Source organism: Hyperolius riggenbachi, chromosome 9 (genome assembly GCF_040937935.1).
Source record: "Hyperolius riggenbachi isolate aHypRig1 chromosome 9, aHypRig1.pri, whole genome shotgun sequence".
NCBI lineage: Eukaryota > Metazoa > Chordata > Amphibia > Anura > Hyperoliidae > Hyperolius > Hyperolius riggenbachi.
Window position 1 is genome coordinate 208,133,314 of NC_090654.1, and position 12,961 is coordinate 208,146,274.

A 12,961-nucleotide genomic window follows, 5' to 3' on the forward strand; every position below is an offset into this window, starting at 1 on the left:
TGAAGTGATTTTTCAGAGTGATTCTCGGCATGGGCCTAGCGATTTTTTTGGAGCGTTTTTGGTGTAGCATATTTTTATTTTTTATTACAGTATAGCTGGAACTGAACAGCTTCTCTAACAAAAAACGCTTGGAAAATCACTGAAATCTAGCGCTTTTCAGAGCTATTTGCCACTTTCCTATACTTAACATTGAGGCTGAATCGCCTCAGAAAAGCGCATAAATGCTATAGGACCCACGTTTGCGTTTGGGAGAAAATCACATCACTCTGGTGTGATCCATCCCATTCAAATACATTTGCCAAGTGGTTTTCAAAGCGCTAGCGTTTTTAAAAGTGCTCAGAAGCGCTCTTGGTGTGCACCAGCCCTATGAGATGCTAAATTCGATAAGGAATCGGCCTGCCTTGTATGGGCAGCCAACAGATCTCTCTCCTCTCCCTGCCCTGCCGCTTACCAGATGGTGGCCAGCGGTGTTTCTGACACATGCACACATTTTAGATTAAATTAAAATCTAAAGTGTATATGTATCTAAAGGCAGTGAAGAGAGGGAGGTTAGGCATAAGAAGCCAAGGGTTGAGGTCAAGGTTAGGCAATGTGAAGGTGAGGAACCTTGAAAAAAGGTTTTTTTGGATGATTCTCCATTCCAAAATAATACAATGTACTCCTCATCAACACCACTGTTATATGCATGATTTTAATGTGCGTAAACTGCACTATAAATTATTTTTTCCCATGTCGCTGTTGCTTACACTAAGCAGTCAAATCGTATAAATGTTGAACTAGTCCACCACCTCATGGGGAATTCTCAATATTTCCTTTAGGCTCTGTTCACACTGCACGCGTTTCCAGCCGCGTTTTGGAAACGCGTGCAGGTGGCCGACACGCACGACATCAGACAGTGCATAGAGTGCACTGTCTGATGTTCACACTGCATGCGTTCCGGACCTATGCGGTCCGGGAACGCATGCGGCACGCATTTTTTGTAAAAACGCGTGGCTGACCCATTCACTTTTCAGTGATGGGATCAGCCACGCAACGCACACAAACGCGGATGGCGTGCGTTCGTACGCGTTGCGTACTGCACGCATGGCCATCCGCGTTTGTGATGTGAACGGGGCCTTAGTCTTCACAAAATGTTTCCCTGTAAAGGATTTATACAAGTATACCAACCAGCCCTTTTACTGGTTTGCACTCTGTTTTAGTAGCTGGACTTGCCAACTGCAATTCAGTGCTTTTGGGAAATTAAGAAAACTCTAAGAATCCTGAGATGGACTAGTCCAAAACCTGTCTCAGATCAGTCAGACTTCCCACTATAAGTGACAGCGACATAGAACAAAATACAATTTATGGTGCATGTTTTATTTCTTGATCAAATGTACATTTTATATGTATGAATTTTGAATTTTAAATTTTTTTTGATAATGGTCCTTTAAGGCTGTTCATGTATGTGATTGTAAGTGCAGGGCGTGTAGTGATTTAGTTTTATCACTAGTGCACAGAACACACCACTTATCTCTTTCTGAGAATTACAGTAATCCAGTCTGCATGGCCAGCTCTGACTTCACTTGTCATTTTAGGAAGTTGCAGCGATGGCAGAATGACACGATCAGTTATTCATGCACACAAGCCTGACTTGTGCTGTATGTTTGTGAATGAGCTGTGATGGTGGAAAGATGACCCATTCACAGAAAGCCTCTTCCTTCCTCCTGGTTTCTATTTCTGGCTAGGTGATAGAGGGAGAGGCATCCTGGCCCCGGTTCACAGGCCTGATAGGAAGGGAGTCTGAGCATGAGTCGGAGACAGTTGCAGTCATGTTTGGGAAAGAATAAACGCTTCCTCAGTGTTTGTTCATCCCGGATGCCTCTCCTGCAAGTCGCATACACTGAATGTTCATATTTAAAATTTTTCTGTAATGTCTGTATTCTCCAGCGAGGTTCTCAGACACAATGTTAGTCACTGGCCTGTTTCTGTTCTTCCTCTCTTTTCCCCCTTTCTCCCTCCTCTAGACTCTTCCGCTGTTTCTCGTGCTCTCCTCACGCCCTCCTGTATTTACGCTCTTTTGCCATGAAAGAAATCTCTGGTGTTGATAGAAAGCTGCTGGTAGGCGGGAGCTGGTTAGAAGAAACAGGTTCATTCAAAAATAGCTGCAGTACACGATATAAAGGAGTAATGAGTGCCATCACTTTTTATTATTATTATTATTATTTATTGGATTTATATAGCACCAACATATTAGGCAGTGCTGTACAATACATAATATTACAGACATTGATAACTGGGGTGACCCACAACACAATATAGGTACTAAGCAATAAGATACACAACACAATACAGGTAATAAGCAATAAGATACAACAACACAATACAGGTAATAAGCAATAAGATACAACAACACAATATAGGTACTAAGCAATAAGATACACAACACAATACAGGTAATAAGCCATAAGATACAAAACACAATATACAGTCGGTACTAAGCAATAAGATACACAACACATTACAGGTAATAAGCAATAAGATACACAACACAATACAGGTAATAAGCAATAAGATACACAACACAATACAGGTACTAAGCAATAAGATACACAACACAATACAGGCAATAAGATACAACAACACAATACAGGTAATAAGCAATAAGATACACAACACAATACAGGTAATAAGCAATAAGATACACAACACAATACAGGTAATAAGCAATAAGATACACAACACAATACAGGTAATAAGCAATAAGATACACAACACAATACAGGTAATAAGCAATAAGATACACAATACAGGTAATAAGCAATAAGATACACAACACAATACAGGTAATAAGCAATAAGATACACAACACAATACAGGTAATAAGCAAGATACACAACACAATACAGGTAATAAGCAATAAGATACACAATACAGGTGATAAGCCGTAAGATACACAACACAATACAGGTAATAAGCATTAAGATACAACAACACAATACAAGTAATAAGCAAATAGATACACAGCACAATACAGGTAATCAGCAATAAGATACAACAACACAATACAGGTAATAAGCAATAAAATACAACACAATACAGGTAATAAGCAATAAGATGCACAACACAATACAGGTAATAAGCAATAAGATACAACACAATACAGGTAATAAGCAATAAGATGCACAACACAATACAGGTAATAAGCAATAAGATACACAACACAATACAGGCAATATGATACAACAACACAATACAGGTAATAGGCAATAAGATACACAACACAATACAGGCAATAGGATACAACAACACAATACAGGTAATAAGCAATAAGATACACAACACAATACAGGTAATAAGCAATAAGATACAACAACACAATACAGGTAATAAGCAATAAGATACAACAACACAATACAGGTAATAAGCAATAAGATACACAACACAATACAGGTAATAAGCAATAAGATACAACAACACAATACAGGTAATAAGCAATAAGATACAACAACACAGTACAGGTAATAAGCAATAAGATACAACAACACAATACAGGTAATAAGCAATACGATACACAACACAATACAGGTAATAAGCAATAAGATACACAACACAATACTGGTAATAAGCAATAAGATACAACAACACAATACAGGTAATAAGCAATAGGATACACAACACAATACAGGTAATAAGCAATAAGATACACAACACAATACAGGTAATAAGCAATAAGATACAACAACACAATACAGGTAATAAGCAATAAGATACAACAACACAATACAGGTAATAAGCAATAGGATACACAACACAATACAGGTAATAAGCAATAAGATACACAACACAATACAGGTAATAAGCAATACGATACAACAACACAATACAGGTAATAAGCAATAAGATACAACAACACAATACAGGTAATAAGCAATAAGATACAACAACACAATAAAGGTAATAAGCAATAAGATACAACAACACAATACAGGTAATAAGCAATAGGATACACAACACAATACAGGTAATAAGCAATAAGATACACAACACAATACAGGTAATAAGCAATAAGATACACAACACAATACAGGTAATAAGCAATAAGATACACAACACAATACAGGTAATAAGCAATAAGATACACAACACAATACAGGTAATAAGCAATAAGATACAACAACACAATACAGGTAATAAGCAATAAGATACAACAACACAATACAGGTAATAAGCAATAAGATACAACAACACAATACAGGTAATAAGCAATAAGATACAACAACACAATACAGGTAATAAAGGATAACGGACGTGAGAGAGATATGAAGGCTGCCATAATTATTTCCATTTAAAGGACAACTGTAACGAGGGATATGGAGGCTGCCATATTTATTTCCTTTTAAAAACCACCAGTTGCCTGGCAGTCCTGCTGATCTATTTGGTTGCAATAGTGTTTGAATCACAACAGAAACAAGCATGCAGCTAATCTTGTCAGATCTGACCATAATATCAGAAATACCTGATCACCTGCATACATTTACTGATCCTCTGCTTCTAATACTTTTAGTCATAGACTCTGAACAAGCATGCAGATCAGATGTTTGACTGCATTTACCGCTTGTTTTAGGGTGTGATTTAGACACTACTGATGCATGAAAGATCAACAGGTTGGCAGGCAAATGGTATTGTTTGAAAGGAAACAAATATGGCAGCCCCCATATCCCTCTCAGGTCAGTTGTCCTTTCATATTGTCTCTATGGAGGTCCACATTACTTACCATGTGATAATGCTGGTTTCTTGGCTATGGTGGTTCAATACCTGTAATGCCTTCAAAGCACAGTATTCACCTGAAACAAATCTGCTTATCAGGAGAGCCAGAACACCTGATTGGTATATTTGTAGTATGTAATTGACTTGGAAAGTACAGTAGCCAGAGCATCAGCAATGCAGCCAGGCAATTAATGGCAGCCTCCATGTTTCACTAATGACAGGTTTTTCCAAGTTCACTTTTAATGACTGCATTTTTCAGTCAGATAATGTTCCTGGAATTATTAGACACAAAGCTATCTCATTGTTTTACAACCTTGTATTTTTTTAAACCTTCTAGTCTGCATTTCTTACAGCAGATTGCATTTTATTGACAGTCTATCAGCGCGTGTGAAAGAAGACTGAGAGGGGGAGGCGGAGATACGCGCTGATAGACGCGTGTAGAGGCAGAGCTGCAGCTGAAAGTTCTGCCTCTCACGGAAGCGCTCCCCGCAGTGTGCCCGGGGGAGTTTGGGGGGGATTTAGTTAGATTTCAGCGGCAGGGATGCTGCGTTTTAGTTAGGGCAATCATGTTGAACAGGTTTTTGCAATAAAAACCTGAATTTACGGAGACTTCAGAGTCTCTTTAAGTGAGTTGGTTGTTGGTTGGCGTGTGTGTACGTACTTGTCGTGTAAACAACTTGTTGTGCGGTTGGTCATGTTGTGCGGTTGGTTGTGTGTTATGTTGGACATGCGTATGAGCCCTAATATCATTGCATTCATTGTTACTTTTCATTTACATCACTTATAGATTTGCAGCAGATTCGACTATCAGATAGATTTTTGTCCGATGCCTGTCAGGTCGAATCTGACAGAAATCTGATGTGTGCCACACACTAGAAACAGATTTACAATAGATTTCAGAAGGAAATCTATTGGAAATTGATCTAAATGCATTAAATGGACCATTAGATCCAAAGCAACTTTATAGGCTGATTCGATAGAATCCATTTCCGATCGATTTGATAGAATCCATCGATCGTTCGATGGCTGAAATCGACCAGTGTATGGGCCCCTTTAGGCTGTACAACAGGAATAGAAATATCTTTGGTAACCAGGGCTTCTTAAAAAAATTACAGCTGATGCTGTGTCGAATCGATTATTTCCCACAGGTCCAATCTGATTTCCAATCATTTTTCCAATCCTGTCTATACAAAATAGAATATTGATCGGGAATCAGATCAGACCTGTTGTAAATAATCATTTCGGCCCGTTTATCTGATGGGAAATTGCATGTTGTGTGCCTGGCATTAACCACTTCTCTACCACAGGGTTTTTCACCTAAAAACCACAGCAATTTTCACATTTAAGGGAGGCAAGGGTTAATGGGCTTAATGGGGGTATAATTTATTTTAAAAAAACCTCGCTGATGCTGATCAGTCACTAATGCTGTGTTAGTTATCTGAGATCCTCTCACGAGTGATCTCAGTAACTGTAACAGCATAGTGACTGATTCAATGTTTACACACATTCTGCATGAATGAGCACCGTCATTGGCTTTGTGAACACATGTTCACATCAGCCAATCACGAACCAGCGGGTGCCCAACGCGTATGCACATCCGCGTGGACGCGAACGCGCACGCGAACGCGATCGCACACAGCAGCAAAATAAACAGGAGTTGCCTATCTACGCCCCTGTGGCTCAGGTGAAGTTTAAAGGGGCGTAGATAAGCGTGGCAGAGGTTGTTAAGTGGTTAAAGGTTGGCAAAGGAGCTGGCTACAAAGTTTTTACTGGCTCTTGAGTTAATTGTATTGGCTTCTGTATTCCATATCAGTTTCTTAAGATGAAGGTTATATATTCACGGACTGGAAACGTATGCTGCAAACACATTTAGAAAGTTAAAAACAGAGGGAGAAAACCCAAACAAACCGGGTTTGTTTCAAATGGATCTGATCTGTAAACGGACCAGTGTGGACATTTCTGACAAGATACATCAGTCTGCCACATGCATTATTGGCCTGGTGCAATAAGCAATATAGATGTTTTAATTATCATTGACAGATAGACGTCCAGAGATATACGCTCCATAGAGTCTCATACTGGGAGAATCAGCTGATTAAAGCATTTTGTACTTATGTGGTTAAGGCTGCGTTTCCACTTGTGGAGGACCACGTGTGGCCAGCGGTCTGTTCCTCCACTCAAGTGGGAAGAGAGCCTTACTTGTCTTTTATAATCAACTAGCAGACCCAAGCCCGTTTCAAAACGGGCTCTAGGGTCTGTGTTTCTCGCCGCCGCCCACCACATGTACTGCGCACACCCGGCCGCCCGTCCCTGTCCTGTCTCTGTGAAGCTGAGTCCGTGCTGCGCACATGCGCAGTGGCAAAAAGCACAGACCCAGCTACACAGGGACACCGTGATGCAGGGACACGGGTTTTATTATAGAGGATTGTTCCTAGTTGGGATTGGATACTTTTTCCAGCAAGGCAGTTGCCTGGATCAATCAGGCATGTTTGGACATTTAACCTTCCCAGCGTTCAATTTCCCCAGGATTTCTGTGCAAACAGTGATAAAATTTATTTTTAAAACTTTTTTTTCCCTGTAACTTGCCAAAATGTGTCAAGCAAGGGTCTAGTATACAGTGCAGGAGAGTATTGATGTGTATGCATGTTTATACTGTTCACAGCATGTTTTTTTGAACGGACATTTCTGTCCATACCGCTAGGGAGGTTAAGGTGCCCAAACATCTAGCGATGCTGGACAGATTTGACCAAGAGACAGATCTCTCTGATTGATTATTATTAGAGAGAGATCTGTTGGCTGCCATAAACCACAGACAGATTACCTGTCCGCTGCCCCTATTTATAAAAGTCACTTTCTTTCCTAAATTTTCTCCAAGAGATCGTCTTTCATCTTCTGTTTAAAATAACCTGGTGACACTGTGCAGTTGAAAATTTACCAAAAAGTAGGTGAAAAAGTACTGCTAAAATTATTATTCAGAGTATTTTCTTGATGGCTGGAGACTTAAAAGGCGTTTTATTAATAAAGTTGAAAAATATCACCTAGGAGAAAGCTTAGGAGAAAAAGTGAAATGAAGTAGGACCCCAGAGAGAAACCCACATGTGCCCCTGAGAGAGAATTGTTCAACTGTCATTCTTTTGCTGGATGTTCCCTCCTCCTCCACATAGTTGAATTAAGTAGGGTTCCCCCATACTGAACACACCTCTAACAATTTTCACTCCTCTGATTTCTTTTTTTAATTGATTTAATTTTTTATTGTGTCTCTTTAAAGTTAATGTTACCAGAACCACTCTGTAACTCGCCCTGTATAGATTGCAGTGTGAGCACATGCTGTTTGGAGGTGTGAGTGGTCCTTTAACAATGTGTCTGACTCAGTTATGTAACCGTTTCCTAGCCCCGGGCAGTGAGTGAATGAGAAAGAGGAGGATACATAGAGCCTGCCATTCACATGTCCTGGGAGAAAGTTCATAAAGTATAAATGAGGAAACAGAGGGTGCCAAGCACTGGCACCTCACACAGAGCTGTAAAGCCACGGCCACACAAAGAAGCAGAGCGAGTAGAGCTTATGAGACCGCACCTTCTTCTACCTCCTTACACCGAGAGCTGCTTCTGTTTGTCTGCCCATTCAAGGATGCATAGTGAATTGTTATGATCATTATTCTATATTTATATACACAAAACTTTACAAAGACCATTGAAAAATGTATATCATAACTGTCCCTCTGTAGCACACAAAATCCAATGTCCCTAACATAGTCTCATTCTAATGTCCCTAGCCGTATAGGCATCAGTGATGTCCAATCCAAATCACTACCTGACCGGAATTCAACTGGCTAGTAGTGATCAGTGCACTGTACCACATTGCTTCACTCCATCTCGATTAATTTTCATCAGCAATATGTTGGTGTTCAATTTCAGCATATAGAAGTTGGAAGACGTGATTACTGGGGAACACCACGCTTCAGCACCATTTCAGTAAGAACAAAGGGTCAGGGGAACATGCTCAAGCAAGCCCTCAAAACCCACCTCTTCAAGATGACCTAACCCCTACCACACAGTAACGCTCTACTGAATACTTCATCTACAGCCCTACCTAGTGTCTCCATCTCCCCTCCCCTTAGATTGTAAGCCTTTGGCATGGTTCTCCCTTCCCTAGTGTATCCTAGCCAGCCCAAAATCGCTTTTAGCATAAATCTCGTACCCTGTTTTACTTTTATAACTTGGTCTTATGTTGTATAACCTCGTTACTTTACATCTGCCATCCTTTGTACCATTGTATGTATTTATTGTCCAGCGCTGCATAATATGTTGGAGCTTTATAAATAATAATAATTTGTGTAACAAGCCTTTACAAAAACAGGTGGATTTTTTAAAACATGTTTTAATTTTCCTAAACATGTTGATTTTTGTGCTGATTTCCTGTGAGTCAACTCCCATAGGTCCAAGCTTTCAGATACATGGATCTAGGCCAGTTTCTGCCCATATAAGGCATACTAACACATGGAACAGCCATGTCATGATAAAGAAAATGACGTCATCACAAAATGATTTTCCACAAAAATGGACAACATTCCAATAAGAACTGCTTTCCAGACAAATAAGATAAATATTTTAATCAGCGAGTCTGCCTCCAAAACAAATCAACACTGCATTCAAGTGACTTCAAATGTTTCCCAGAAACACAGACACCGAAACTGGCTCCGTGCTTAACGACCCTGCAAAGTGTGTTCAGCTAAATATTGTATAAATGGTGGAGAGGTCAAATCAACCATCTCCCCCTCTTAGTAACTGGCCTACCCCCTAAAGTTTCTCAGAACCTATGTCCAGGCATGAACCAAGCGTGAAATGTGAATTGTACGTATGTTGTTGCTTTCGCTGTGTCTTTTTTACTTATGAAGTTCTAAATAATAACATCCCTCAATGGGCTCTATTCAGAAAACTTCTCATAAATGGCTTATTTATCACCTAATTAATAAAAATCACCTTTCAGCACATTAACAAGCAAAATAATCACTCAAAGTAAGTTGTTCCTGATTAACTTCATTTCAGTATTACTTTTCTTACCTTTATTATATTATATTTTTGCTCTTTGGGAGCTTAAAAATGTAACATAGATAAGGGGAAAACAGGTGAAAAAAAAGCGCTTTGAGGTTTGCCTGCACACACTAGATTTTCACCTGAAGCAATCATTAATATTTTGGGTGATAAAATGAAATGTGCACAGAGGCCTTGTTCACATTCCATTCGCGTGTCAGTCCGCGTTGGTTTTTGTTTTGTTTTTTGAGGCGTCTTTTTTTTTTTTCTGATTCCCGGCGCTTGGGTGGTCGGTTCGTTTGTGTGCTTATCGGTTTTCTAAGCGTTTTTTGCGAGCGGTTTTGTAATTTACTCCCTGACGCAAGTCAGGAAGTGAACTCTTTGACCCGGAAAAGAATAAATACAATGTATTTATTCTTAAAAACGCGAACGCAATCGCCTTAATGCGCTTCTTTTACGCATTCTGCGATTTTCCTATACCTTCCATCGATGCGGAATCGCCCCGAAAATGGAACACACACCGCTTTCCTAGCCGCACCGTGCACAACCCACGCTGACATGAACCTTCTCATAGACATTCACTGGCCACGCGGTCGTGGGGCGTTTTGAAAAATCCCAGGCGGGCAAAAAAAAGCTGAAACCGCCTGCAGTGTGAACAAGCCCAAAGACTTGCTTTGTGCATAAACAGCCATCTCACAGGGTATCTACCAGCAAAATGCCAGATGAGTGGGTCAGGTTTTCTGATTTTTGGGGGTTTTGTTTTTTGTTTATTTTGTGTTTGTGTACAGAGTACCCAGTGGAACCAGAACCTCTAGTTTTTTGTAACAGGCTGAAAGAATCCTGAAAAGCTCTTTTCTAATGATTTTTGTATTCACTCATTGAACAGAAATTATACTTTATGGGAATTAATTCTAGCTCATGTAAAGCTGAAAAATGCAAATACGGTACCTTTTGTTTTAAGAAGGAAAACCCATATGCAGGTGTGTAGCGAGAGTTGCAGTGTTTCCTCCTTTGTGCAGCTTATGACACATGCAAGGATATGGGCTTTACTCCGCTGTCTGGTCTGTAAAGAGTTAATTAGAGTACTGATTATATGGTTAGAAGAGCTGGTCATCGGCTATGAACAATCCAGGGCACCAGTGTTCATGGGATTCTATTGGCATGCTAGTTTAGGGTTACAAATACCATTCAAAACATCTGTGGAGGGCAAACTAAGGTACAGCAGAAGCGCAAAACTGCAGGCTGCAGAATTTGCACACACCCACTTGACACAAAGGAGGATGTTTTGAACTCTATTAGTAACCATTAGTAACCATGCAGTTGCCAATAAAAGACAACTGGGGCTCTAGATTATTCTTGGTTATGGTAAAAGTTGAGTGATGTGTCTCCAGTAGTGAATGACTAGTGAGATGTAAATTCTAGTCAGTTGGAGACATTGATAGCTGGACCAAAATGGAAGAGTTATTTGTTTTAATGGCATTGGGTCACAAAATCAAATGTGTGGCGTGTCATGTCATAACAACTTTTGAATGGAATTGGAATTTCTCTTGACATTGTTGCATAGCATGTTTGTCAGATACACAAGATTTTGTTTGTTGCCGTGCCTCAAGCAGTGAAGATATATCTGTGCTGTGGAGTAGCCGTGCCACAGCAGGGCCCATTCACACCGGGGAGCTATTGGGGCGATTTCCGCAGCACTTTGAATCACTGGCGATAGCTAGCGCCTTTAAAAGGGCTAGCGTAATTTTATGGTTTAGGGCAGTGATCTCAACAGTGGTTCATGGAAATCGCAAATTCAATGCACGCATCGCTTTTCTGTAATTGTTGATCGTGATTCAAGTGTTTCAAAAATCGCAATCGTTCAAAAATCGCGTTCGTGTTCAATTGAACAATTTAAAAAAATCTTGTCAAAACGCTAGAGATTTTGCATCCGTTTTGCGATCCTTATTGTGAAGGGGGATCTAAGTGGCTGTGTGGTGATCACATCATTTTGTAAGCTCCTCTGGATATGTGGAGCTCACTGGTATATGTGTGTTCATGCATTCTGCATTTTTCAGTTGCTGTAATGTGCAGTGTAACATACGGTCACCATAGAGATGAATGAATAGCATGTACGTCTATTGCTCTGTAAGCAGCATATGTCTCTGTTAGTATCCTTCCTCTACAATCTGTCTGCTCCCGAGAGCGGTTTCCAAGTCCTAATGCTCTTATATAAAAAAAATGTATGCATAAGAATCTGGGGGTAGGCCTGAAAGATAAATCGAAATTAAATCGAAATCGTGATCACCAAGCTCACAATTTCTGAATCGTCAAAGTGGCAATTTCCGTAATTAAGTTATTTCCACATGGGGGAAGTTTGAAGCTTCCCCCAAGTCCCAGCACGTGCGGCCCGCAGCATCGGCAGTGTTGGAAATGCCTTCTGACAGGAGTCAAGCTCTTTTCGTCTCCTCTCTCACCTTCTCTTGTGCACAGCATACTTCCTGGTTCTTGTATGTCACATGACATACAGCAAGTATGCCGTGCATTTGGGCCTGCAGGAGGCAAAGTGAATAGACGGGCATTGCTGGACTCGTGTTGGAAGATATGTCAAGCAGTGCTGCAGCTTGGGGGACAGGGGGCACAGAGAGAGATCCAGAGGGTGCACAAAGAGAGAGAGGAGGACAGAGAGGCACAGAGGGGGAACAAAGCTTGATTTGAAGGAAGTCGTGAATCAAATCAAAATCGTGATTTCGGACAGAAATTGCTCAATTCAATTTTTTCTCAAAATCGTTCAGGCTTATCTGGGTGGAAATTGTTCTTGTGTGGTGATGTTAAATATTTTATGTATTTATTTATTGGGGTCAGAGTGACTATAGCACAGCTGGATGGCGCACATTGGGGTTGACAAACTAAATTGGCTCACCTTGTTTATTTTTCATCCAAAAGCAAGTTGCCTGGTTTCAGGTGAGATACTTACCTATGGGGGAGGCTCTGGATGCCATAGCTTTGCAGTGTTCCCCAACCCTGTCCTCAAGGCCCTCCAACCGTGCATGTTTTGTGGAAATCCACAGAAGTAGATAACCTACTCTGCTGAGATGCTAATTACTCCACCTGTGATTGTGTGTGGTTTCCTGCAAAACCTGTACTGTTGTTGGGCCTTGAGGATAGGGTTGTAGAACTGTGCCATAGAGCCTTCCTGGTCTTC

General features: G+C 40.4%; 1 protein-coding gene and 1 long non-coding RNA gene across 3 annotated transcripts in view; one reads left to right on the forward strand and one right to left on the reverse strand.

Moving 5' to 3' along the window:
* LOC137532913 (uncharacterized) overlaps positions 1-12,961 on the reverse strand; it is a 235,819-nt gene that overhangs the window by 122,415 nt on the left and 100,443 nt on the right. Inside the window, exon 3 of one of the 2 annotated variants that reach the window (XR_011024068.1) lies at positions 10,735-10,840. The exons of the other annotated variant lie outside the window; for it this stretch is intronic. This is a non-coding gene — a long non-coding RNA (uncharacterized lncRNA). Of the gene's footprint in view, positions 1-10,734; positions 10,841-12,961 lie in introns of those variants that run through there. 2 annotated transcript variants of the gene reach the window in all.
* SPRED1 (sprouty related EVH1 domain containing 1) overlaps positions 1-12,961 on the forward strand; it is an 84,051-nt gene that overhangs the window by 26,504 nt on the left and 44,586 nt on the right. The gene's annotated exons all lie outside the window — the stretch shown is intronic.